Here is a 27,891-nt window from a genome sequence, read left to right on the forward strand (position 1 = left end):
GCGTCTCATTTTTGGTTATGAGCGCTTATTGTCCACCCGTTAGTTCTTCCATTATAGAAATATAACGGAAACAAAGGAGTATATACCATTTATCATTTAAATGAGACATTATAATTTTCAGATCTATTAGTGACAATATTACACCAAAACACATTCCTTACTATATGATATATAAATACTTATACATTCTTTCTATATACTCTGAAAAATATCTATAGTGGATTTCCTACAGATGATTCTGTTTAGGAACAATTTTATTCACCCCAGATTGTGGAACTTGATGAAAAGGCTACACAGATTATTATAATTAATACAGAGAAACTGCACCTAGTGTCTATTTATTACTTAGATAGTTCCAACAGCTTTCCTTTTTACATTTACCATGAAAGAGAAAAAAATATATGTGGGCTAATATATATGTATATATATATATATATATATATATATATATATATACACATATATATTACCATGTTTTACTTGAAAAAATTTAGAAAGGGAGATTCTTTTGATATATTTATGATTTAACCATTATGAAGCACTTAAATCAGATGACACAATTAAGTTCTACGGTTTCATTTAAACCTGCAGGGAATATGCTGTTCATTTTTAGCATCCAGTAAACTTCCTGTCTACATAAGGTTTTATACCGGTCTCCACCACGTGTGGTTCTGGGTATAAATTCTAAACCTACCACCTTGAGACATTTAGGATTGCCGTGATGGATATCGGCATAGTGTTTTGACACACTGTGGGTGGAGATTTTCTTAATAATATTCCTACGGTGTTCGAGGAATCTTAATCTCAATAAGCGTGTGGTTCTGCCCACATAATTTAAGCCACACCCACATGTTAACATATAGATTATGTAGGACGTATTACAATTCATAAATGTAGAAAAACCACAAGAGATTAAGGTCTATGACATTAATAATGAACCTAGATGTTTTAAAAATAAGTCAGACTTCTATCATATAAAATCTAAAGGAGTAAGCATAGAGAGTTTCTACAAAACCACCTTAGATGATTTTAAAAAACTATGTAGTGAGAACTCCAAAACCACCAACAACAATAAAAGTAATCTTAACAAATGGGAGAAGAGAGCTTTGTTGAAACTTACCAAAGACAGCTCCATTATTATTAAGGCTGCAGATAAGGGAGGGGGACTTATCATACAAGACCGATCGGATTACATCATAGAAGCCAAAAGACAATTGGGAGACAAAGTTCTATGCAACATTATCCAGTGATCCAACAGAAAGATATATCTCAGAACTTCAACACTTGCTTTCAGGAGCGGTTAAAGATGATATTATGACCAAAGAAGAGTACCGATTTTTATTTTGTCCTCATCCGACGGTACCCATTTATTACCACCTTCCCAAGATACACAAATCCCTCACGTCACCCCCTGGTCGTCCTATTATTTCTGGTGTTAATTCTCTCACATCTAACTTATCCCATTATGTTGATTCCTTTTTACAGTCACGTGTCTCCACCCTGAGGTCACACATCAAAGATACCACCCATTTCCTAAATTTAATTAGTGGCATCAAGTGGAAGGACTCTTATGCATTTCTTACACTGGATGTACAAAGCTTGTATTCTAACATACCCCATGATCTGGGGATTTGTACTATTGCAAATAGACTTACAAAGGATGGTGACCTCAGGGAGGGACACATGAAATTTATTTTGGATTCTATTTCATTTATTTTGACTCACAATTATTTTTTATTTTTGGACACTTTTTATCTTCAGGTGATGGGAACAGCGATGGGGACCAGGTTTGCGCCGAGCTATGCCAACCTCTACATGGGGGAGGTCGAAGACCAGCTCGTGTGGGGGGGCGGGTTCGACGCAAGCCTGGTCCTCTACGCACGCTACATAGATGATTTGTTTATTATTTGGGATGGGGATTACACTTCTGCCCTTTCATTTGTCACTCACCTAAATAATAATTCTTTTCACCTAACTTTTACTCACTCTTATAACACTTCCCGCATGAATTTTTTTGATGTTTCGCTGGAAATTAGAGATCAAGAAATCTCTACATGTAATTACATTAAAGAAACAGGCACAAATTCTTATTTACATTTTAACAGTGCACACCACTTAGCTTGGAAAAAAAGTATTCCAAAGAGTCAACTACTACGCATCAGGAGAAACTGCTCAGACCTCCATTCCTTTGATATCCAAGCTAAAATTATGGTAAATTCATTTTTAGATAGAGGGTACCCAGGTTACTTAGTACAAAAAGCACTGAGAGAAGTTAGGGGGTTAAATAGAGATGAACTTCTCAATCCGTCAAAGGAGAAACAAAATAAGAGAGACGGTGATATAAAGACTGATATGTCATTTATCTCCACTTATAATAGTTGTCATACAGACATCAAGAAGATTATAACTAAGAACTATGACATCCTGAAACAGGACAATATACTAATAAATTTTCTCCCTAAAGAACCGAATTTTATTTTTCGTAAAAACAGGTCCTTCAAAAATATATTAGCACCGAGTTATCTAAAAGGAATCAAGGAAGAGAATAGTTCTATAACCACTAACTGGTTATCACAACATAATATGAAAATAAAAGGATTCTATAAATGTGGAGGTAATAGATGTCTGACTTGCAAATATACAGCTGACCACACACTCAAGATCAATATAGATGAGGGAGAGAATTCCTATGAGCTAAAAACATTTATGAATTGTAATACGTCCTACATAATCTATATGTTAACATGTGGGTGTGGCTTAAATTATGTGGGCAGAACCACCCGCTTATTGAGATTAAGATTCCTCGAACACCGTAGGAATATTATTAAGAAAATCTCCACCCACAGTGTGTCAAAACACTATGCCGATATCCATCACGGCAATCCTAAATGTCTCAAGGTGGTAGGTTTAGAATTTATACCCAGAACCACACGTGGTGGAGACCGGTATAAAACCTTATGTAGACAGGAAGTTTACTGGATGCTAAAAATGAACAGCATATTCCCTGCAGGTTTAAATGCAACCGTAGAACTTAATTGTGTCATCTGATTTAAGTGCTTCATAATGGTTAAATCATAAATATATCAAAAGAATCTCCCTTTCTAAATTTTTTCAAGTAAAACATGGTAATATATATGTGTATATATATATATATATATATATATTAGCCCACATATATTTTTTTCTCTTTCATGGTAAATGTAAAAAGGAAAGCTGTTGGAACTATCTAAGTAATAAATAGACACTAGGTGCAGTTTCTCTGTATTAATTATAGTAATCTGTGTAGCCTTTTCATCAAGTTCCACAATCTGGGGTGAATAAAATTGTTCCTAAACAGAATCATCTGTAGGAAATCCACTATAGATATTTTTCAGAGTATATAGAAAGAATGTATAAGTATTTATATATCATATAGTAAGGAATGTGTTTTGGTGTAATATTGTCACTAATAGATCTGAAAATTATAATGTCTCATTTAAATGATAAATGGTATATACTCCTTTGTTTCCGTTATATTTCTATAATGGAAGAACTAACGGGTGGACAATAAGCGCTCATAACCAAAAATGAGACGCTGTTGATTTGACCCCTTTAAAGCATAAAAAATCATGTAGCGCTCCATGAGCAATTAAGACTGTGATTCTCTCTATAAAACATTTATGGTAGCTACCATTTAGGAAATACGGAGAGTCTGACCACGTGACCACGTAGAGCCATAGAGCGGAAATACATTTCATCCCCATGGAAACAGTTGCGGTCCATAGACCGGAAGGGTGCGAGTCTGTATATGGCTCAGCACACGGCTACTACGTCATACAAGTCCGGTCACGTGATCATGCTGGCGCCGTAAGATTGGAGCGGTGAATAGGCTCCGTTACTATGGTAATAGATGCGGTCCAAAGACCGGAAGGAAACAGGCTCGCGTGCGTTCCAACACCCGCAGCTCAGTTATAATACATGTTTTAAGCTAATTTTAATTAATTAAATTTAAATTGTGTTTCAGCATGCCTCTGAGTCTAATTAGAATAACGAAATAGGTCTATCTTTTAAGTTTGTGCACACACAAAGAGATGAATTGTCTACACATATGTTTTGAATGAGGTAATTAACCATGGTATAAATACACTGCCAGTTGTAAGTTAAAGTCACCTTTGATAGAGCAGCAGTAGCTTTGAAACGCGTCAGGTGTGTGCCTCCCTATCACCACATCACCACTTATCTTCGCAAGCTTGGACCACCTTGGACCCCAAAACCTGCTCGACTTAAACCATATCCACAACTAAGGACTGGACTTTCTGTTCATCAAAACGCCCTACTGGTGAGGACTTTCCTTAACTTCATGATACAGTATTGGAATTGCTAATCCTCCAGCGTTGGGACTTAACTTTCCAGCCCAGGGACTATGTTATAGCCCCAGGATTCAATTGGTTCTAAGCTTACAGGGTCCTATGGTTTATTTGGAACAAGCTCATGTGTTGTTTTAAAAGGTGATTAGAGGCTATTTATCACAGTGTATTTTCATTTTAATTGTCCAATGGACAGATTTTAAGTCTAATAAAATTTACTTTGTTATACAGACAATTCATCTCTCTAAGCGCAGCCTTATTGTTGTATTTCTGCTTCAAAACAAGCTGAGTAGTTGATTCAAGTGTTCATTGCAGTAATATTGTATATTTCTCTGCATTGTATGCGACTGTGTGCTAGTTCTGCTGACTGATCTCCCTTTCACTTGTATCATATATTTCTATCTCTGTTATATTTCTGTACCATGGGCACAGGTGCTGCTGGGGCTATTTATTACAGCACATATATATATATAGCTGTGTTCAGTCACATACCATGCTCTGCACTTCTGTTTCATTATATTTCAGTGTGTAGGGCGTGTCCACAGGGCCAGATTAACAATGGGGCAGATGGAGCTCCAGCTCCAGGCCTCCACATAAAAATAGGCCCATCATGGCAGCATGATGATCACTAGCCACCAGCTGGCCACAAGGTTGTTCATAAATCATAACTATTAAGATTGCATTTCTATTTTTCTCACAACATTATACAATTTTTTATATTTTTAATTATTTAGGGAGACATTGGAGCTTATAGTGTAGAGGTGTACATGTTCATATGGCTCTGGCCACACCCATGTAGCACTGATTCCACCTCCCCCATTTCTCACAATAGGCCCTTGAATATTTTTAGCCCCATGCCCATATGGCCCTTAATCTGGACCTGAGTGTACATATTGTTTTACTAACATGTTTAACAAAAAGGGATGCAAATGAGCTGAATCACCGGTATTACGCTCATGTAGAGTTTGCTCAGCAGGGTTATCTGCGGAGGATGTTATATAGGCTGGCCTCTGTGCTTACAATTATACACCTCCTAGTCAGTACATACCTCCTGCTTCCACGCAGGAGCCTCCCTGGGCAGCCTTTTCTAAACTGTTAGGTACTCTATTAGACTTACTTATGCCCACCTTGGGCCCCCCTTTTGGCACTACTGCCCAATATAGTACCAATAATAAATCTGCCTTGGGCGGATACCCTTTTTAATCAGGTGCAACAGCTAACGCAAACTTTGACTAGACAAAAGGCTCCGACAGGGCATAAAAATGCCACTGGTTCCTCTAAGCAGGTTACTTCATCCTCCCAATCTACAGTCCTCTCAGACATGTCACCTTAGGAGGAGAGTGAGCATACAGCTTTCTCTGACAGACTCCTGTGCCGCAGAGGAGGGAGTTCCCATTCTGGTAGATGTCCCTGCTTTCGTTGCAGCTATTAAACATGTTCAACTCTCAGATGAGGAAGAACCCACACCTGTTGCTAAGAAAATGGATTTGTTTAAAAAGCAAAAGATAATTAAAACAGAATTCCTCCATTCTGATCATTTAATTGAAATTAGACTGGAACCGTGGAACACTCTGGGTAAAAAGTTCCCTTTGTCTAAGCATGCGTTAGCTCGCTATCCTCTGCCAGCAGCTATCTGTGCAAGGTGGGAAACTCCACCTCTAGTGGACTCTCATGTCACACATCTCATGGTATCATCCACTCTACCTGTTAACACTATCTCCTCACTGAAGGAGCCAACAGATAGATGAATAGTTATTCTCTCGCAGGGGCTATGCATAGGCCCACAGTGGCAGCTTCATGGGCCACAAAGGTTATTGAAGCATGGATACATGCAATTGAAGAGGAACTGTCTTTAGATATGTCAGATGAATGCATCTAGCTTATATCAGGTCTGCATCTTCTTACATTGAAGAAGCATTATCTAAGTCTGGCATATTAGCAGCGAAGGCATCTGCAACACCTGTGCTGGCACAACATATTCTTTGGCTACTTTCTTGGAAGGTAGTTTGAATTCCAAGAAAACTTTGGAAATTCTCCCCATTACAGGTGACATTTTCTTTGAAGAGCTAAACACAATTGTGACATCTTTGGCTGCAGCCAAAAAGGACCTTTTTGCCCCTGATTATTCCTGCATAGCAGGTCAAAGGCGCCAATTTTTTTACTTTTCATCCACAAGGAAAAGTGAAGGGAAAATCATTTCCTAGACGAACCCATGCTGCAAAGCCCTATTAGCCCAAGGCCAACTAATCCGGAGTAGCTCGTCAACCTGCAGCAAAGCCTGACAAGCCTGCATCCTGATGGGGCCGGCCTCCCCCTGGGAGACCTCCAGGGTGGAAGGGCGACCTCAGCACTTTGCGAAGGTTTGGACGACGACCCCTTCAGATGCTTGGGTGCAAGAAGTAGTCTTTCACGGGTACGCTGTCTTGTTCAAGGGATGCCCCCTCAACAGTATTTCACCACAGGCCTACCATCAGGCCCAAACAAGGCTCAAATTCCACACAATGTGGTCAGTTAATTTCTGCACTCAGGAGTGATAGTGTCAGTGCCTCAGTCCCAACGCAGCAGAGGCTACTATTCGACCCTGTTCCTGGTCCCAAAACCCAATGGGTCACACCAACCTATTCTATATCTTAGATCTTTAAACAAGTTTGTGAAAGTTTCCAAGTTTCGCATGGAAACCTTGTGATCCATAGTTCTAGCCATGGAACCTGCAGACTTTATGTTTTCCCTAAATATACTGTACAGGATGCGTATCTGCATATTCCTATTGCTCTTTTGCATCAGCATTTCCTGCGGTCTGCTAGCTGCAACAAACATTATCAGTTCCAGACACTGCCGTTTGACCTAGCTATGGCACCCAGAATTTTTACCAAAACCATGGTAGCACACCTACGTCGCCAAGGTATTTGGATTCCCCCATACCTGGATGATCTTCTGATCCTGGTGGATTCACATGACGTTCTCCTCAGCCAACTCCAATTGACAGTAGCCTTCCTGAAATGTCACGGATGGCTAATCAATTGGAAGAAATCCTCCCTTACCCCATCACAAAGGATGTTACATCCGGAAGCATTCTGAAATCTTACAGTCAATGACTGTACCTATCACCACCGGACAAAGTTTTGAAACTACAGAGCAAAATACACCATCTTGTTCACTGTCCTCGAGTATCTGTGCATTCAGCCATGCAAATACTCAGACTGATGGTGTCAACATTCACCATGGTTGAGTTTGCTCAGTTTCATTCTTTCCCTCTGCAAAGACTGAATCTTTCTTTCCAGGTGAAACGTCCATCCTCATCACATCAGATCACAAATGATAACTCTGACTCAGGAGGTTTGGCTGTCACTCACCCCTTCTGGGTCCTGCTCACAACAGATTCCAGCCTTCACAGTTGGGGAGTGGTAACAGAACAACATTCATTTCAGGGGTGTTGGAACTTGAGAGCAGTTTACAGGGCCTTGAATCTAGCCCACACTCTCCTCCAAGACAGACCAGTTGTTAGGAACCACCACCAGTTGTTAGGAACCGCTGTCGCGGCAGTCACTTAGCGACAGGAATACTGTGTCATTAGCTGGCTGCTTCAGGCTACTTATCAGTCCTGGAGTGATAGTTTGCAGTACTGTGCTGATTTGCACTGTCAGGTGCTGTAATCATGCAGGCTGAGTTCTCTGTGATGGCAGCACTCAGCTGGGCCCAGTCAGCTAATCAGCTCCTTATAAATAGGATTTCTTTTTGCTCAGTCAGTATTGGTGATAGCTTCATGTAGGCTGTATCATTCGACCTGGCAAACTACTTGAAAGACTCTGTTAAGAACTTTGGAAAGACTCCGTCTGTCATCCTCTAGTAAGATCTTGTCGATTTACAGCTCCAAGAAGATCTTATGCCGATTCGACCAGGAAAGTTTCCAAAGCTAATCTTGGGAGAAAGATTCAAGTTTGTTTTTGTGCTTTGTTGAGAGATTCTACTGGGCGAACTTTGGGAAGGTCTGTTCTTGCCTAATCTGCTGGAGGATTCTGTCATACGAACAGCTCCAGAAAGGTCCAGTGGATTCTGGTCCAGAAGATCCCTTTTATTCTCAGGTTTAAAGAATCTTACCTGCCACTTCTGTGGTGAAAGATTCAATTTGGAAGGATTCTGGAAAGACCTTGTGCTGGTGTCCATTGGAGGATCCTGTCGATATCATCTCCAGGAAGGTCCCATGGATTCCTGTTTAAGGACATTTTCTGGACACCCGGTGGAAAGATGCATCATAGTTCCAGTCCATGTTTTGTCCAGATCACTCGTGTCCATGTCTGTCCTGAAAGTCCTGTTGCCAGTCAAGCTAAGTCCTGGTTTATTTATCATCCATTCCAGTTGCCTTGCCGTGTCTTGATATATATGTGTACCGCCCATTGACTGTGACTCCGTGACTGTGCTTAGCCCTTCTGCCATATACCATATTTACCACCTTGAGGGTAATCCTAGTGACTAGTTTACAGTACCTTCAGCAGCTGTATTGGGGTGTTTTATAAGTATCTACTGCCTGTAGGCAAGAAGACCTGGGGGTGGCCTAAGTACCAGTGTGCCTGCTTGGACTAAGGTAAAAAAGGGTAATTGCTTATAGGCAGAAGACCCTCCACTGAGGGGCTCCAGTTACTTATCCTGCAGTACAGGGTTCCCTAACACCAGTTTAGTTTCAGTCAGACAGTGGCATATACTGTAGCAATCATCAGGGCGGCACTCACAGCAAGATGACGATGCAAGATGATGTGGCCAAAAATTCTCCAATGGGCTGAACGTCATCTACCAGCCATATCAGCAGTATGCATCCCAGGCGTACTCAACGGGTAAGTGGACTTCGTCAGTCCCCAGGATGTTCATGCCAGAGAATGTGTTCTTCACCCAGTCGTCTTCCAACTGCTGGTGGAAAAATGGGGTCTTCCAGACGTGGATCTCTTGGCCTCACACCACAACAACAAGGTTCAGGTATTTGTATCCTGCACAAGGAACCAACAGGCAGCATTTGTAGATGCCTTGTCAGTCCAGTGGACTTTTTGCCTACCATACATCTTCCCTCTGGTATCCTTTCATCCTTTGGTCCTTTGGAAGTTCAAACAAGAAGGAATAACCTCATTCTGGTAGCCCCAGCATGGCCCAGACAGCATTGATTCTCTGATCTGTAGGGCAACCTCTTCAACCTCCTTTCCGATGAAACCTTCTGTCGCAGGGCACACGTCTCCATTTGGATCTGGCCTGTCTGTTGATGGCGTGGCTCTTGAATACTCAATCCTAAGAACAAAAGGATTTTCTGTGTGATTCAAACTATGCTTCAGACCGATAAATCTGCCTCAGTACGGATCTGTTAGAGAGTCAGGCATACTTACTTCATGTGGTGTGCTGCCAAGCATAATGATGCAACTATATTTCGAACCTCACTTATACTTGCATTTCTCCAATGGGGTTTAGATCTAGGTCTGTCATGCCTCTCTCAAAGTGCACTTTTCTGAATTGTCTGTTTGGTTCCAGCACAAGATTGCCTCATTACGTGATGTACACACATTCCATCAGGGTGTTATTTGCATCCAACCGCCTTATGTCCCTCCTCTCGCTCCATGGGATCTATCTGTTGTGTTGAATGCTCTTCAAGAGGCTCCCTGTGAGCCTTTACAGTTGATCTGAAATTGCTGAAACTCTTTCTGCTTGCTATTGCTTTAGCCAGAAGGATATCAGACTTAGGAGCCCTCTGCTGTCACCCCCCCCCCCACCCTTCCTGATTGTTCATCAAGACAGAATGGTTATCCGAACCACGCCTGGTCACCTCCCTAAAATGGTTTCTTCCTTTTACCTCAATCAATAGATTGTGGTTCCATCCTTTGTCTCACCAGACTTGTCTGCAAAAGAACGTTCTTTAAATGTGGTTCATGCTCTGTGTCCATGTAGAACATACTCACTTGGTCAAACGATCTGATGCCCTGTTCATCCTTTTTGGATTTCACAAGCGTGGTTGGCCTGCTAAAAAGCAGAAGCTGGACAGATAGATTAGAATGGTAATTGCACTTGCTTATTCTCAAACAGACCTTCCAGTACCAGCCTCCATTTCTGGGACCTTCATAGGCGGCATGCCGTGGTGCATCTGCCAAATAATTGTATATGACAGCTACGTGGTCTTCAGTCCATACGTTTCTCACAGGTTTTATGCCTTTGATACCTTCGCCTCACAGGATACTTCCTTTGGATGTTGGATTCTTTTATCTTCTCAGACGTGTCCCTTCCCTTGAAGTACTGCTTTAGGACATACCTGATGTTCCCTGTGGAACCTATGAACCCTAATGAAGAAAAGGAGAGTTATGATAGACTTACCCTTGCTAGTATTAATGCTTGTAAATTCTTTTTCTTCAACGTTCATAGGGTCCTCAGGGCACCCACCCTGACGTGCCTGGCCTCTGAGTTTTGCGGCTTTGGTGTCCGGTTCCTTTCTCCTGTCTGTGAGAATGTGTTCTTATATGCCATTTAGCTTCTCGCCTTTCTGCTTCTTGCTTTGAGCTGGTTAACAAAACTGATTGCCTGAGCAATCGGGGTTATAGGGGAGAGGAGCCGTGCATTCTGGGACAGCTGAAAGCTTTAATTGTTTGGTGCCTGGACTCTCATCCACCACCTACAACCCCAATGTTCCCTGTGGACCCTATGAATTTTCAAAGAAAGAGTTAACTAGAGTAAATCTGCCATAACTCTCCTTTTTTCCTACAGTAAGTTTTCAATATAAACAACTTCAGTCTGACAAACAAGACACGTCATAATTAAAATTAAAATCAAAATTTCAGAGCTGCATTTCCTTTTAAAACAACACATTATAAGTAATGGTTTAGCTGCAGAAGTTTGCTTTTAAAGGATATTTTAAATATCACTTACTGATGGTAATGTTAGAAATTTAAGATTATCATTGTTAGCATTTATTGAAATCTTTTGTGACCAAAAATATGCAGAGTCAAGATTTCCAGAAAGCTGACATGTGACCTCTGAATGATGTTGTGTTGCCTCATTCTTGATGCAAACGTAGAGGGAGGAGCAGAGGCAAACTGAGCCGCTCATCTCCAATTGACAACTTCACCAGTATGAAGTGTTCTTATGTAAAGTATTAATTCATTAAATGTAATAAACACTGGGAGCTATGACGCTTACTATTGAAGGAACTTGTACAGGTCTCAAATGTGTCTTATATGGCAGAGGTGGTTACATTAGCTAGGGATGATTGCGTATATTTTAAAACATATGGGACTTATTAGTTATGAGATGAGTCTGTAGTGTGAAATTAATAATTCCTTCAATTTAGCTAGATCAAAGCAGAATAATGCCAGCAGATACTGTAGATCTCACTGGTCATCTGCAGTCCATTAGACATTTGCATAAAGACAGTTTAACTCATCAGCCTTTTATATTCAGTGCTGGAGCTGAGATGTCCCTTAATGAGACAATGTGTCAGTAGAATTATAGTAGTCAGCAAGGCTTCACCATTCAATACAGCATGCAGAGAATTGATACATTATAGGATTTGGCTTGTGTTTTCTCTGTATTGTTTGTCTGGACTGTATGAGACTGTGTCATGTGACATTATCCACCACATCTCCGTACTTAGATGCATGGTCTGGCTTTTCAGTTGGTGTCCAGACAGTATCCTAGACAGGAAGGTCTCCTAGTTTTCCTGGAGTTTCCTGGACTTTGTGGAAGAGTAGGCACTTAGACATAATAGGTTTATTGATTATTATTATTATTATTATTATTATTATAATTATTACACATTTAAAATCATTGCAAATTTCACATTTCTCATTTCTCAGACAAATCATACTGCCACAGCTGGTGAGCAGCCATTGTGTTTCATTGCTGAATAAATGTGCTATATTCTGAATACATACATGTATAGTATTAATCACTGCAAACAATAAAAGCTACAGTATGATCACATTTAGAAATACCTAATACAAATAGATCTATACCGTATAATACATTTCCTCAAAGGAAATGCCCAAAATCTATTCTGTCCTGGGCTGCACTCCACACATAGCTCGCCTCTGCCATAGTGGCACACTCTCACCTGTGATAGCAGTGCAGCATCACCCACCCTGTCCCATTTCTTGTCTCTGGGCTTCCAACAACCCCGGTTTCCCGCCTCCTGCTCTCTTGTGCTCTAGTTATTTGGTCATCTCTTGGTCTATGCTGCAGGCGCTGCTTGTGCCTTACCACTAGGGGGACATCAGTAATAGTCACTTTCCTCCAGGCTCCCTTTGTGCTGACGCCACCCTCCAGCTATAGCTGTGACCAGGGCTGCCATCAGAAATAGGTATTGGCAGTAGGAAACAGGGGAGGGTCAACTTCTCTGTCCAGGCCCAGAACTACAGTCCCGGCAGTTCCCCTCTGATGGCGGCCCTTCCTGCTGGTACAGAAGGTGGCTAAAGAAAAAAGGCTTATTTTCCCAGCATCAATCTTTCCAGGTTGGCCAGAAAAGAAACAGACACAAAAATACTCGTAGACAGGAACAAATGCTATAATTGCTCAGCATGCCCAGGGCCGGTGCTAGTGTGTTCCCCCCCCCCCCCCCCCCGCAAACTATAAATTTGAGCCCTCCCATACTTTACAAAGGGTGCAAACCAAAAAAGGGGTGTGGTCTTACACAGAAGGGGTATGGCCACACAATAGTATCCCCATTTCAAATTACGCCACAGTAGCACAATCTTATTCACATAACACCGCACCTAGTAGTGCTTCTTATACACAAAATGCCCCCTGTAGTAGTGCCGCTTACACAAAATGCCCTCTGTAGTAGTGCCGCTTACACAAAACGCCCTCTGTAGTAGTGCCGCTTACACAAAATGTTCCCTGTAGTAGTGCCACTGACGCAAAATTCCACCTGTGGTACTGTGGTAGTGCCACTTACACACATTTTGCCTACCCAGTCACACGCATAGATACATATACATACACAGATGCACACATACATACAGATATATATATATATATATATATATATATATATATGTATATATATACACACTTACACACTCTCTCAAGATCACTCACTTTCTTTACCAAAGAAAGTGTGGTGGGCCGGAGCTGTTCATCCTCCTGTTCCTCCTCATGATGATCAGCCTGGTCCCGTGTAGCTCCGCCCCTCTGTTCCGTGTAGCTCCTCACCCTTTTTGAGTCTTTAGTTCCTGCACAGTGAACACTAAGTGGCAGTACTGTCACACAGTCAGTGAGGGGAGAGGATACTTAAAGCTGCCGGTGCTGGTGCCTGTCAGTGTTACAGGCATAGCAGCCGGCAGCAGCAGGGGGGACAGGCGGTGCAGCACAGGGATGCAGGGCAGGGAGAGTGGCTCTCCACCCTGGCGCCTACCTGCACTGCATACCTTTGCTGAGGGGTAGTGCCGGGCCTCAGCACGCCTACTCAGTAATACAATAGGTACTGTATTGAAAGATGGCTCACGAGAGACTTTGGGGCCGATTTATCAAACAATATTCACAGCTATTTCCCCACACAATTTTTTTTTTTTTCGGGGGTTAGCTGCAAATAAGTATCCCTGCAATGTATGTAGGATGGAATGCAGGCGGTATCTCTTATACTTGCTGCGATCCCTCCATTCCCACCTGCAGCCACATCCCCCATAGGTTTCTATAGGGGATGCAAATCTGACAGATTTACCAATATCAGGATGTCAAGCAATCCCGATATTGGCCCCCACAGCTACAGCCATCTGAACACTGCAATGGCCGAACTGCAAGCACAGTCAGCGGGGTCCTAAAATGCGCAGCACTCCTGGTAACACACGGAGCACATCGCAGGGGCGGGCTCCTTTTGGACAACCTGTTATTGCCTGTGCCAGGTGATACATTCAACCAATGTCATTGCATTCTGCAATGTGATCTTGGGTTGTAACATTGTGCCCAGATTGCATTGCCCCCTTTAGCCACTACACCATAAGCCTCACAATGATAAAGTTAAAACAGGTACTGTAGCATCTGATTCCAGCCAAAAGCAACATTCAACTCCGATTTAAATCAGATATTTTACACATTTATTGCATATGTAAAAACAGAAAAACTATCCAATAAAAGCCATGTGTCTATTGATAATTTAAGGTAATTCTATAAATCAGTAGAAATGCATACACCAGTTCATGCCATGGCCACAAGGGAATACAATACTCGGCTCTTCTATTTGGCTCCAGTAAACTGTGATAGAAGATCCCATTATTGCGAGTAATACAAATGATGACAATATATCACACTGCTTAAGGTTGTGAAGCTGTGTCAGGTAGCCCAGTCCGCAAGCAAGGGGACTCCAATATATAACTCAGTGAAGCCCACCAGATTGCTCCTGTGTTGTACATGGTGGCAACACCCCTCCGCCAAATTCAAAAAGCAATTACCGGCTTTATGCCTGGTGGTACGGATCCAGACAAGTGCACTTCGGCTAGTACTCTATCAAGTCCACCAGCCTTCAGCCCAATGTAAAGGGTGCCCTGTGGTGCAGCTGCTGTGCAGTATTGTGCTCAAATATTGCTGGCCTCTATCCATAAAGGGATCAATAGTCTGATGTGTGTGGACACCAGAATGAACACACAGCACTCAACGCGTTTCTCTTTCTGTGGAAAGTTTCTTCAGAAGGTTAGGATATTGGGTAATAGTAACCAGGTAACTAAAATGTCTCCATCCAATCAGAAAGATTATTAGCAAAGCTAAATTAGTAGTAATATGCATTTGAACAGTATTCCTATTATCATGCATTAATTATGTAACAGGTGAGAATATCATTCCTAGGACACATGATACAGATAAATTACTGTTCCAACATAAATTAAAAATTAGTTGAAAAACTTGAAAGAGCTGCTAGAAAGTAATAGTTATAGTATCCCATAAACTTAAAGTGATACTCGTGTTACAAGATACTTATAGCTAAAATGTTGCTGTAAAGTGTTAAGAAACATTTGTTATATTCCATAAGGCTAGTACTGTCAAAGACACTAAAAGATACACAAAATAAAAACGATATATTCTATCATAAAACAAACCAGACTTCTTTTAAACCTATCATCCCCTATAAAGGTGTCACTGATGTTGTCCAAACTCCCCCCACCACCCCCTAAATTGGACATACCCCCCCCCCCCCCCCTTCCCGCTTCTCAGCCGCAAATAACTAATAGGTTTTTTTTATTGTCTAAGGAGGGGTCTGGCCCCACTTTCCCCATTGGCCAGTCTCCCTCCCAACCAGATCTGCGTCCATCTCCTCACATGCTGGGGTCAGCTCAGCACAAAGCAAGGCCACCCAGCATGTGCAATAGGGCGCCTCTCGAAGTGCCCACAATTACTTTGCGGACACATCCAATTAAGGTTTAGTCCTGGCAGCAAAGCCTGGCTGCACTGTCAGGTGTTCGGCTGCCATTTTTTTTAAATCAAAGCGCCTGTGTGTGATGTTGCGCAGCTGCCCCAAAAGTGCTACCGGCCTGTCCCTGATCAGCCAGTCACCCCCCCCCCCCCCCAATGCTGCGTTGCTGTCAATAACCTTGCAGCCGCATCCATCCTGGATTTGGCCACAAGTAGGGTCGTGCGCAGACCAGATGGACGTGGCTGCTGCATATGGATGTGTGGCTGTGTCCATCCCTAAGTAAATAGGGGCCAAGTGATTCTGCAAAAAAAATTATGGTTTCACTTTGAGGTTTTCCTTGATTTTGGATACAAACACTACTGTATCAAAATAAGATCTTCTATTTTTCATTTTATTATGGGAGATGGACCCAGGGCCAGATTAAGGGTCGCAAGGGTCTGGAACTGAAAATATTCAAGGGCCTATTTTGAGAAATGGGAGGTGTGATCAGTGCTGTGTGGGTGTGGTCAGTGCCATACAGGCATATACACCCCCTACACTATCAGCTCCAATGTCTCCCCAAATATGTAAACATATAAAAAATTGCATAATTTTGTGAGAAAAATAGAAATACAATCTTAATAGTTATGCTTCATGGCAGACCATGTGACCAGCTGGTGGCTAGTTATCATCATGCTGTCATGATGATGGGCCTATTTTTATGTGGAGGCCTGGATCTGGCGCTTCATCCGCCCCATTGTTAATCTGGCCCTGGGTGGACCCAAAAATAATCTATCTAGAATCCTAGTTTATGTTCTAGCTTGAGGAGTCAATATTATTAGATAACCCTTTTCTTGAAGTACACTTATTCAAGTTTTACAGTGGATGAAAAAAATGCTCAGCCTGTCCCTGCTGGGAAACTCCAATTTTGGGAGTTCTCCCAGACTCACATGCATCATCCTTTACTTTGTTTCAACTATTTACATGCATTGTGCATTTTGTTTTATTTCCATGCTTCAATAATGAAAGGGTTTTTTAAAATAAAAAACATATATAAAATACTGTAGTTTGAATTCATGGTTTTTAAAATTTTATTTTCCAGGCACCACAATGATTGGCCTGAGAAGAAGAAAGTGATCTGTCCTCTATGAATCTATCCTGATGAATTTTCTAAATAACTGTCAACGATTTACTTTGATTACTGTTTCAAAATGAATAAAGTAGACATATAGAACTGCACATTGCTTACTGTGTTTATACCAATTACTGTCATTAAATCCATTTACCTTGTAAGCATCTCAGAAGCAAAACTACACTTACCAGAAGAACCGTGAGCACTAATCAGAGAGATAAGTTGGAAGGCCTCCTAGACACCAGAATATTGGCCTGATTCAAAGGTGGTGACAGAGGCTGCCGCAGCTGCATTTATTGGCAATTACCAATCTGTGACTTTATGCAAATGCCTCAACAAAGCCCTTCCCTGGTGTACATCTGTGCATGTGACTGTCAGTGACCATAGGTACTGAAATACTGATATCTTTAGATGCACCAATCGTTGCACCATTTAAACTTGCACCAGACCAGTAGTACAGTAGGTGCAGTTTCTCTATCTGTGTATGGCCTTGTGAGTAAGTGGTTCAGCATCTGTGCATGCAGCCACTTTCACCAATGTCCCTGTGACACTCCCATCATACGCCCATAAGACATAATACAGTGTCTGTGTGTCTGTTTATCCTTCTCCCAGTCACCACCCACAAATGCCCAGCACTTTCCCAAGACATTTCTGATATCCTGCATCTCTATTGCAACAGCACCTTTGTGTGTACTCTCTGTAACGCATGGACTGTACAAGTTTTTAGGGATTATTGGACACAGTAGCAAAAAAATTACTTAACTGCATGAACAGATGCATTGTGTGTGGTTGTGAATCAGGCCCAGGAGTGCCAGAACACATGGGTTTAAAGGGAGAGGTCATAATCATGGGAGACTTTAATCTACCTAATGTAATTTGCGAGGGTCTTCTGCAAGTTCAGATACAATTGTTACATTTCTAAATTCCTTACAGTGAGCATCTCAAGCAATTGGTGAGGGAGCCCACTCACAATGACTCAATATTAGATTTAATACTCACAAATGATGATAGGTTATCAGACATACAGTATAAAGATGTGTCCACATACACCTTTCCTATATCCTGCCATGTATGGCATGGCTTGGTATGCCATAGACTCAGATTTAGCCATTATTTGTGATTTTTCTTAGTATGTGGGTGAGAACCTAGGATCCAGTGATCATCAAGCAGTATGGTAGTGTATAAAGACAAGGTCCAACTCCCATCACACAAAAACAAAGGTGTTGGATTTTGGAAGGCTTTGCAAAAATGGGGAGATGTTTAGGCAATTTTTGGAGGATTGGAGGAACTTGAAAGGAGTGCAGGAGAGGTTAGAAAACTAAAGTGCAATATTAAAGGCAATAGACCTTTGTTTCAAAAAGTTTAGCAACAGCACCAGGAAAAGGAAACCAGTGTGGTTCACAAGAGGTATCAAATAGTCTGAAAGCAAAAAAGACAGCCTTTTGGAAATACAAAGACTGAAAATAATGAGAGGTGCTTCTTGCCAGATGGAGCCTAATAAAGTGATCAGACGTGCAAAGGCAGTAGCTGAAGAGAAAATTGCTCAGTCAGTAGATAAGGGGGGGGGAACTTTTTTTTTAAGTATACAAGTGAAAGCAGAAAATCAAAAGTAGCAATAACAAGATTTAAGACAGAGTGAGAATTTGGTGGAAGGAGACAAGGCAATAGCAGATAATCTCAATAATTATTTTTGCTCAGTATTCACTACAGAATGAGAAGCGAAGAAGCCACAGTTGAGTTGCATGGACATTCATAAAAAATAAGGTAGATGAAAGTACATTTACAGAGGAGAAGGTCCTCACAGAACTCTGAAAACTTAAAGTGGATAAATAAATGGACCAGATGGGATACATCCAAGGATACTAAAAGAGCTAAAAGATGTGCTGGTAGCACAATTAACAGAATTAATCAACCAGTCACTAGATACTGGTGCAATTCTAGAGGACTGGAAATGAGCAAATTAGTTCCACTGCACAAAAGTGGAAGCAAGGAAGAAGCTAGTAACAACAGACCTGTAAGCCTTACATCATTAATAGGGAAAGTAATGGAAAAAACAATTAAAATAAAGACTTGTGGAATATCTTAAACAATTTTCAGGATCCAAAACAGCATGGATTTACTGGTGGGAGATCACAAAAAACAAATTTTAATGACTTTTTTGACTCCATGACTAAAATAATAGATCAAGGGGGTGCTGTAGATGTAGTATATCTAAACATTAGCAATGCATTTGACACTGTCCCACATTGCAGACTGCTAAATAAATTCGAAAAGTGTGGCATTGAATTACAAAACAGTTAAATGGATATGAACCTGTTTGCAGGATAGGAAACAGGCAGTTCTTGTAAAGAGAGTGTGTTATATGGAGGGAAATGTTACCAGTGGAGTAGCCAAGGTATCTATTTGGACCAGTGCTCATTAATATCTTTGTTGATGACATTGCAAATGGTATTGAAGAGAAAGCATGCCTTTTTGCAGATGATATAAAGATATGCAACAGGGTAGAAACCCTGGGAGGGGTAAAGCAAATGATTGATGACCTAGGTAGACTTGATAAAAGGTCAAAAAATGTGGCAACAACAGTTTAATGCTAGCAAATGCAAAATCATGCACTTGGGTTTTAAAACCCAAAGGCTAAATATAGTATCAAGGGTACTATAATGGAAACTACTGAGGGGGAAAGGAATTTAGAGTTACTATTTCAAGTGACTTAAAGGCAGGAAAGCAATGCAACAAAGCAATGATAAAAGCAAGTCAGATGCTTTGTTGCACAGGTAGATGAATCAGTAACAGGAAACAAGAAGTAATAATGCCACTGTATAGGCCATTGGTATGGAATCATCTAGAATACAGTGTCCAGTTCTGAAGACCGTATCTTCAGAAGGATATAAATACATTAGAGAGTGTACAAAGAAGGGCAACTACAATGGTGCATGGCCTACATCACAAAACTTACCCGGAAAGACTAAATTATCTAATTATGTATAGTTTGGAGCAGAGAAGGGAAAGGGGGGACATAATAGAAACTTTTAAATATACCAAGGCTTTTAACAAAGCCTGGGAGGGAAACATTCTTCAAAGGAAGAGAAGTATTAGACCACGAGGACATACACTGAAACTGGAGTGAAGCAGGTTCAGAGAAAATTTAAGGAAAAAAAGACTTCACAGGAAAGGTAGTAGATAAATGGAGTAGCCTCCCACCAGAGGTGGTAGAGGCTAAGGCAGTAGAGCAATTTAAATATGCTTGGGCTAGTCATATGAATATCCTTACAAAGAACTAAGATTCAATAAGGGTCAATGGTGCAAGTAGAAATCTTTTCTTAGTGGTACTGAGTGTACAAAAAAATGGGCGTGGTCACGTGTCATTAGGGAGTCCCTTTTCTTTGCACTCTGCAGGCATGGCTAGAAATATTTAGTACTGTCTTCAGTATCATAGAAATATATAGTAATAACCCCAGTATCATAGAAATATATTGTAATGCCCCCAGTATAATAGAAATATATTTTAAGTCCCCCAATTTAATAAAAATACATAATAATGCCCCCATTATAACAGGAATATATACTGTAGTATGCCTCCGGTGTAATAGAAATATTTATTAGTGTCCCACATTACAATATAAATATATACTAATGCCCCATAATAATTGACATATAAAGTAGTTTCCCACATTACAATTGAAATAAATACTAATGCCCCCATAATAATAGACATATACAGTAGTGTCCAACATTACAAAAGAAATATATAATAACGCCCCCATAATAATAGAAATATATATTAATGCTCCCATAATAATAGAAATTTATAGTAGTGTCCACATTACAATAGAAATATATAGTAGTGCCCCATAATAATAGACATATATAGTAGTGTCTACATTACAATGAAAATATATAGTAATGCCCCCATAATAATAGAAATATATAGTAATGCCCCCATAATAATAGTCATATATAATAATGTCCACATTACAATAAAAATATATAGTAATGCCCCCATAATAATAGAAATATATAGCAATACCCCCATAAAAATAGAAATGTATAGTAGTGTCCACATTACAATAGAAATATATAGTAATGCCCCATAATAATAGACATATATAGTAGTGTCTACATTACAATGAAAATATATAGTAATGCCCCCATAATAATAGAAATATATAGTAATGCCCCCATAATAATAGTCATATATAATAGTGTCCACATTACAATAAAAATATATAGTAATGCCCCCATAATAATAGACATATATAGTAGTGTCCCCATTGTATAAAAAAATGAATTACCCCACACAGTGAAGCCAGAGACATGCCCGGCAGCCCAGCCTGTGAAGAACAAAAGTCGCTCAGTGCTGATGCATCACTTGAGTCGAGTGAAGGGAAACAGCTGGACTCTGTGGAAAAAGGAACCCAGCCCAGTACCCAGGCTCCCCTCTTCGTGCCAGCAGCGGCCGCCAGGAGAGGAAACGTGATCTGATCTCATGATGTCACTGTCATGCTCTCTGTAGCCTTGACAAAGTGGGAGGTGCCGTCACAATGCTTAACACCATGGTCTTGTTGCTCAGCAGTGCATTATAAATGTGGTAATGCCAGTCACGGGTGCAAAGTGTGCAGTGTGTGGTACTGCATACCTGCTGCCAAATTCTTAAGGGTACTCCATACCCGAGTGTACCTGTATACTTGCACCACTGATAAGGGTTGAGATTGCCTAAAGGATAAAAAAGGGACAGGCTAGATGATACTGCTGTGTGTGTGTGTGTGTGTGTGTGTGTGTGTGTGTGTGTGTGTGTATGTATATATATATATATATATAGAATAGTGGGAGTATGGCACCACAGGTGTATGTGAATAGAGTAAATGTTGGGGTTAAAAATAACCACAATGTAGACACTCCTTTAAAAATGTAAGGTGTCAGCTGACCCCTAAAGAAATGGCAGGGATAAGCTGCCTAGCAATTTAGAAATAAAAAAGGGGGGGGTAGGGGTACTAGCAACCAACAAAGTCTACAAGATATAAATAAATATGAAGAATTTAACAGGATACGTAGTTATAAAAAAAAAAAAAAATATATATATATATATATATATATATATACAGTATATATATTGTTCTAGTGGTAAATCAGTTGCGCCTTCAGTGTTTGTGAATAGTTCATTATAAATCCTTAGATGACAGTTAAAATATGCATAACAGTCGCCTTATATAGAATGTCTTTGCATCGGGGTGTCCCTTACTCGTACTGACTCTCCGTTTCAATCCGTCCAGGTGTTGGTGTGGAGTTTGTACGTATATGCAAGACAATGTATCAGTAAGCTGCTCTTAAAAAGTGACAAAGTGCTGCTTTGTGCAAAAATTGCAATAAAAGTGAATGTGTGCAGAAAAGTGCTAAAAGTGCTTGTTCAAATAAATATGGATAAAATAGAATAAATGCAAGTATGTTACTAACAGTGTGCTGGTCCCCCTTTTTTCTTAGGTAATGTACTTAGGTACCATTTATTAAGGGTGCAACACCATATATCTCAGTGATTCAGATGAGATCAAAAAGTATATTTATACGAAGCACTTACATATAGAATTGCACTACATTGAATGATGCTGTCGTCATTCTGTCATCAGACTTATGTGCCTTAAAAGAATCAAAACTCCCATATGGTGTCAAAGTCAAAAAATATTGCAGCACACACATCAAGTACAGACCACACACACAGTCCCGCTGCGCGTGCACTTGTTCTGCCGTGCGTGCACATATCCGCAATTTGCGTATGGTCGCTCCCGCGGTCCTGCGCGTGGTGTGGGTATTTACGGCAGAGTTTGTGAACGCATGGAGGGCTATCAAAACATTACATATTTAATCCAAATAGTGCACATTGTACACATAGTCCCCCTGCACCACATCAGAAAGTAACAACAGTTTAAATGATTCCAGAACAAAGGGATTCGCCTTTACAGAATAGGAGGGGACAGAACAAGGTCATAAGGTGGTGTTTGGTATCCACCTGTAGGGTATTTTAAGGGTAACATTCCGGAGTTGGTTTGCGGAAGATCGCATGTTCCAGCGGATAATTAGGTGCAGAGGCAGAATATAGGTTTAAACTGTATTTACTGTATATTATGTATGCGGCGGGAATCCAGAGGAGACCACCCACAAGAGCAGTTGGGAAAGACATCGCCCACCTTTTCAAATAGACCAATGACCTCTCCTGTACTGCAAAAGTGCATTCCTGTGTCCAATGGACAAAGGGATTACAGTATCCATTGTATTGCTTTTGGAAGAATTGTATAAATAAAGCCTGCTACTGGCCTGGTCACACAAGACTCTCAACGCTATCTACCTGATTGCGGAGGACCGGGCTGGGTTGCGCAAGCGAATCTACTCACGTATGTACATTGACTGTAGCCATTTTACTCTCTTGTATTGTAGTGCATAATTTGTATTGTGAACCCCCTTTCAGAAATAATCCACTGTGGTGTCGGAACCCAGCGGTAAAATCACAGTTGGTGTTGTGTCCTCATTTCCCTGCTAAGGTTTAAAGTGTATTTATTATCGCATTGCTTAGCTGTATAAGGTTTGTGTATTAATTGGGTGTGTACGCGCTGCGAGTACTTTGTATCGTCAGTGCGGAGTGTGTACGCAGAGTCCGTACATTGTACGGGACTCCTTACGCAAATAGCGTAAGAGGTACATAGAGTGCGTATTAAGTTTAGCGGTCGCAGCGGCTCATATGGTAAAGTGTGTTTAAGGTATAGCTTTGTGTTTTAAGATAAAATCGACATTATCAATTGGGGGCTATCGTCCAGTTTTTCCACATACCCGCAGCCTAGCAGGTTAAAGCAGACTTTATCTATCAGCAAAGGGCGGACAGGTATCCCACGTAAGCCTTCTCCTGGTTGGTGAATACACTGGAAACCCTAATTTATTGCTGATTAGATGGCATCTGCTCTACATGGTTTGTAGGGATGCTGGTAGAACCCGTAAAGTAAATACGCAAAGCTATTTGAAAAGTCTGTGAATTTCTGTTTGGCGCCAAATGCGCACACAACACAAGCGTACACACATACTCTTTGTATACCCGCTCGCATTGTTGCCATAAGTACTGATTAATAGATTCATTTAGACCTGTGTAAAGCCGCAGAAATTTGTTGCTAATTAGTTAAAATATAGAATAAATATTAAGGGAGTAAACGTAAAACACAAACGGAGTCTGGCCTAGTAAAAAGGGTTTATGCAGAAAGACACTGTGTTGTGTTAAGTGAGCGATTATAGGTAATATCGCTTACATTTATAGAAGTGTGGGATTTGTACTATTGCGGACGTACGTTTTTTGTACACGTGTCTCGGACAAAGTACGGGACTGCGTACGCAACGTAAAGATGTACGCACGGTCGCGTGTTTACGCAATGTGCGTAAGGGTACGGCCGCTAAGTACAAATTACACAATAGAATCGTTTAGTTTAAAGGCGGGACAGTAGCCACGCTACATTAGCACAAATTGCTCGGTTTCCAAGATTTAGTTTAAATAAAACCTTTTCTACTGTATTACCTCTGGGAATAAGGCTGTTTATCTGAATGAAAGATACATTTTCTGTACAGAAAAACCGTGTATTTGTGTGAACGGACGTGAGTGAGCGAACGTAACAGTAAACGTAGTGAACCCCGGGAATTCGGGATCCCGTCGAGTGGTACATCAAGTGAGTGGAGACTTGGTGGCGTGAGGCAGCTGACTCATGTTAATATAGATTTAAGAAGTACAAAGGAGCAAGGTAGGCAATTGTGTACCGCGGCCCAGGAGGTCAGCGAGGTTTAGAGTACCGTGGCCCAGGGGGTCAGCGAGGGTTACCCATATAGTTTTGATACGCTCCAGCTGAGGTTTCGCAGCTTGTGATTCGATTCCAGTGGTCGTACGGAGGATAAGTAACAAGTACCTATACGCTGTGCGATTGGACCGTGCGTTCGTGAGTGCAATATTTAGCGCAACTTGATACCCTTTTTACGAGCTTTGCGTAAATTCGCGGTATCATTAGCGCTGGATATAGCATACGCAAGCGTGATTTGTGTATAATAAAGGTTTAGGGAGTTTTTCGCTGGTCTCTCTCAGGAAATCTCCAATGACCTATATTTACTGGAAAGGGTAAATTATTCCTAGAAACTTCCAGTAAATAGAGGTTACATAGGGTCCCTAGGTTGGGTACATTGCTTTCGCTATCAACAGTGTATGGTAGTACTGGCCAACGTGGGCGTGAGTGGGTGAAAGCTCCTGGAGAACTTTCACCGTTGCCTTATATTGAGTATTTTTTTTTTTTTTTTGTGGGATTAGCTGAAAGGGCAATACCTGCAAATTATGGGGGCCAGTTGCTCAAGTAAGAGACGTTCAACCAGGGTTCAGGTTGACATTCCGCGGCCCAGGGGGTCGGCGAGGTTCATTATGTGTGAGAAGCATGGACCACACACAGAAGTTTTTTGCAATGAATGGGAACGTATGACTGAGGAAGATAGGAAACTATTCCCTAAGGTAGGCAGTTTTGAACCAGAGGTATTGCAGAATTTAAGGATTAGGATATGTCTGATAAAATCCCGAAAACAAACGGTCAGACATACAGATTGTTTAAAGTTATGGCAGCAAGAGGGTGATATGCAGAGAGAATTAGCTCATGCAGCAGGTTCCAAACCTAGCAGGAAAATGATGGCAACCGCACCACCACCACCGTATATTGTGGGGGAGAAAGTGGCTACAGACAATGGCATATTGGTATCCGATAAAAGTATGGTTGATAAATGTACTAATGCTAACCCTTGCCAGTTGTATCCCATTTTAAATTTTTCCCAGGACTGCGAGCAGAAAGATGAGCCCAGCATGATATCGGCACTCTCTCTAGCAGCCACCATACAAGACACTCAGGTGGGCACGGCCCAACCAGCAAGAGCAGTAGTAAGGCCCCCTAGCGGAGGGATAAGTGAGGTCGTGTCCACAGGTAAGTACGGTACCGTACATTATGCAGAGACAATTGCACCCCACATTGTAGAATCAAACCAGAATGACGTAATTGAATTAAATCCTGTCAGGGTGATTGCAGTCCCCAATGGGAAGACTGACGCTCAGGGAGTCACTCCCGTCAGGAACATTGCCATGCATTGTCCTTGGTCCCGGACTGAATTAAGGTCAATTATGTCTAAATTTCCTGATCCCAGAAAAGATTAAGTTGCATGCCAGAGGTTCATTAAAGAATTAGGTAACGCCACCGAACCCACAAACAAAGATTGGCGAACAGTGCTACGGGTATGTTTACCCTCCAATATTGACCCCACGAAGTTCATAACTGATTGTAACTTAGACGCAGAAGTACCTCTCACTGAGGAATACACTCAGGAGAATGTGCGGCAAATAAATCTGCAATTAGGAGTATATTTCCCGACTGTTGTCAAATGGAATAAAATCTTTTCCATAAGACAAAAAGAAGGTGAAATGGCATCTAAATATTTCCATCGAGCACTGCAGGAAATGGCTAGATACACTGGGATCGAGGACATTCAGGACAATGTACAACACAGGGAGGTAGCTGTGTCAGTATTAATGGACGGGTTAAAAGAGGTGTTAAGAACAAGGGTTCAAACCTCTCTACCTAACTGGAGAGGTATCTCGGTGGCTGCATTAAGAGAGTCCGCTATCGAGCACGACCGGAACGTCATTAAGCACAGGGAGTCTCAGGGGGATAAGCTGATGACAGTAAGTATAAATGCTCTTACAACAAAACCACATCAGCCAAAACCCCAGACCCCTGATGGTAAGTCGCGTGTAGTAGTATGCTATAACTGTCGGAAGGAAGGACATTTTGCACAGAACTGTAGTTATAAAGGCACACATAATGTATATCGACCCCCTAGACCAGGATATGAACCACACTATAATACACATAATTGGGATCAGGGACCGCATAGGAGAAGTTATGAGCCACATGCAGGGGAAACAAGGAGGTACCCACCTAGGAGGGACTGGCAGATCTCTGAAAAATCTCAGCTACCCCCCTCACATATTGTAGCTGCCAGAGCGCTGCGGGAGGGTCACAATACACAATAGGGGTTGGGCCACACCTGTAGTCTGCAGCCAGTGAAGTTGATCGCTAGCCTTGGTAGTGAACCTGAGGTCACAGTTGATGTAGCTGGTAGATCATTACCTTTTCTTGTAGATACAGGGGCGGCCAGGTCAGTGTTAAATTCAATGGTAGGTATAAAAACCACGGGTAAAACAATTTCGACAATGGGAGTAACAGGAACAGTGCAACAGTACCCTTTGAGTAGACCAGCAGAGGTTAGGATAGGGCCTTTGCAGACCAAGCATTCCTATTTCTAGCTGCATCGGCTCCGACTAACCTGCTTGAAAGAGATTTATTGTGTAAAATGCGGTGTGTCATATATTGTACTCCTGAGGGTGTCTTCTTAGATATACCTGAGAATCACGTTCAGGAAGTGCAAGATATGTTAGACACCCCTCAAAGGCTAATGTCGCATTCTGCTGTTATAGACAAGTGTCCATCAAAGGTAGAGGAAATGATCTCACGAATACCGGGATCCCTTTGGACCAAAGATGGACAAGACACTGGATTGATGGCAAATGTAGCTCCAGTAGTAGTGCAAGTAAAAGATGGTAGGATAGCTCCAAAAATCCCTCAGTATCCTCTGAAGCCAGAGGTAGAGTTAGGAGTGTACCCCGTCATAGAGCGCTTGCTACAGCAGGGCATCCTAGTCAGGACGTCCAGCACTGCCAATAGTCCCATCTTCCCTGTGAAAAAGAGTGGGGGGAGGGGTTACCGGCTAGTGCAGGATCTAAGGGGGATAAACAAGATAGTTGAGAGCCAATTCCCCGTAGTGCCCAATCCAGCTGTCATCCTCATGCAGATTCCCCCGACTGCGAAATTTTTCACTGTCATTGACCTCTGTTCTGCCTTCTTTTCTGTCCCTCTGCACTCTGACAGCCAATACCTGTTTGCGTTCACATACAGGGGAGTACAGTACACCTGGACTCGTCTTCCCCAAGGTTTCATTGACAGCCCAAGTATTTTCTCCCAGGCATT

The 27,891-nt window shown here is 41.5% G+C and overlaps 1 protein-coding gene across 3 annotated transcripts in view; it reads left to right on the forward strand.

The window, feature by feature from the left end:
- Nucleotides 1–16,926, forward strand: part of LOC134965497 (uncharacterized) — an 83,301-nt gene extending 66,375 nt beyond the window's left edge. The window contains exons 1-2 of one of the 3 annotated variants that reach the window (XR_010188401.1): nucleotides 4,162–4,487; nucleotides 16,790–16,926. The gene's annotated coding sequence lies outside the window, so the exon portion shown is untranslated. Of the gene's footprint in view, nucleotides 1–4,161; nucleotides 4,488–16,789 lie in introns of those variants that run through there. The other 2 variants (XR_010188400.1, XM_063941899.1) reach the window with 2 other exon arrangements.
- The last annotated feature ends 10,965 nt before the right edge of the window (nucleotides 16,927–27,891 follow it).

Source organism: Pseudophryne corroboree, chromosome 10, assembly GCF_028390025.1.
Source record: "Pseudophryne corroboree isolate aPseCor3 chromosome 10, aPseCor3.hap2, whole genome shotgun sequence".
Lineage (NCBI taxonomy): Eukaryota > Metazoa > Chordata > Amphibia > Anura > Myobatrachidae > Pseudophryne > Pseudophryne corroboree.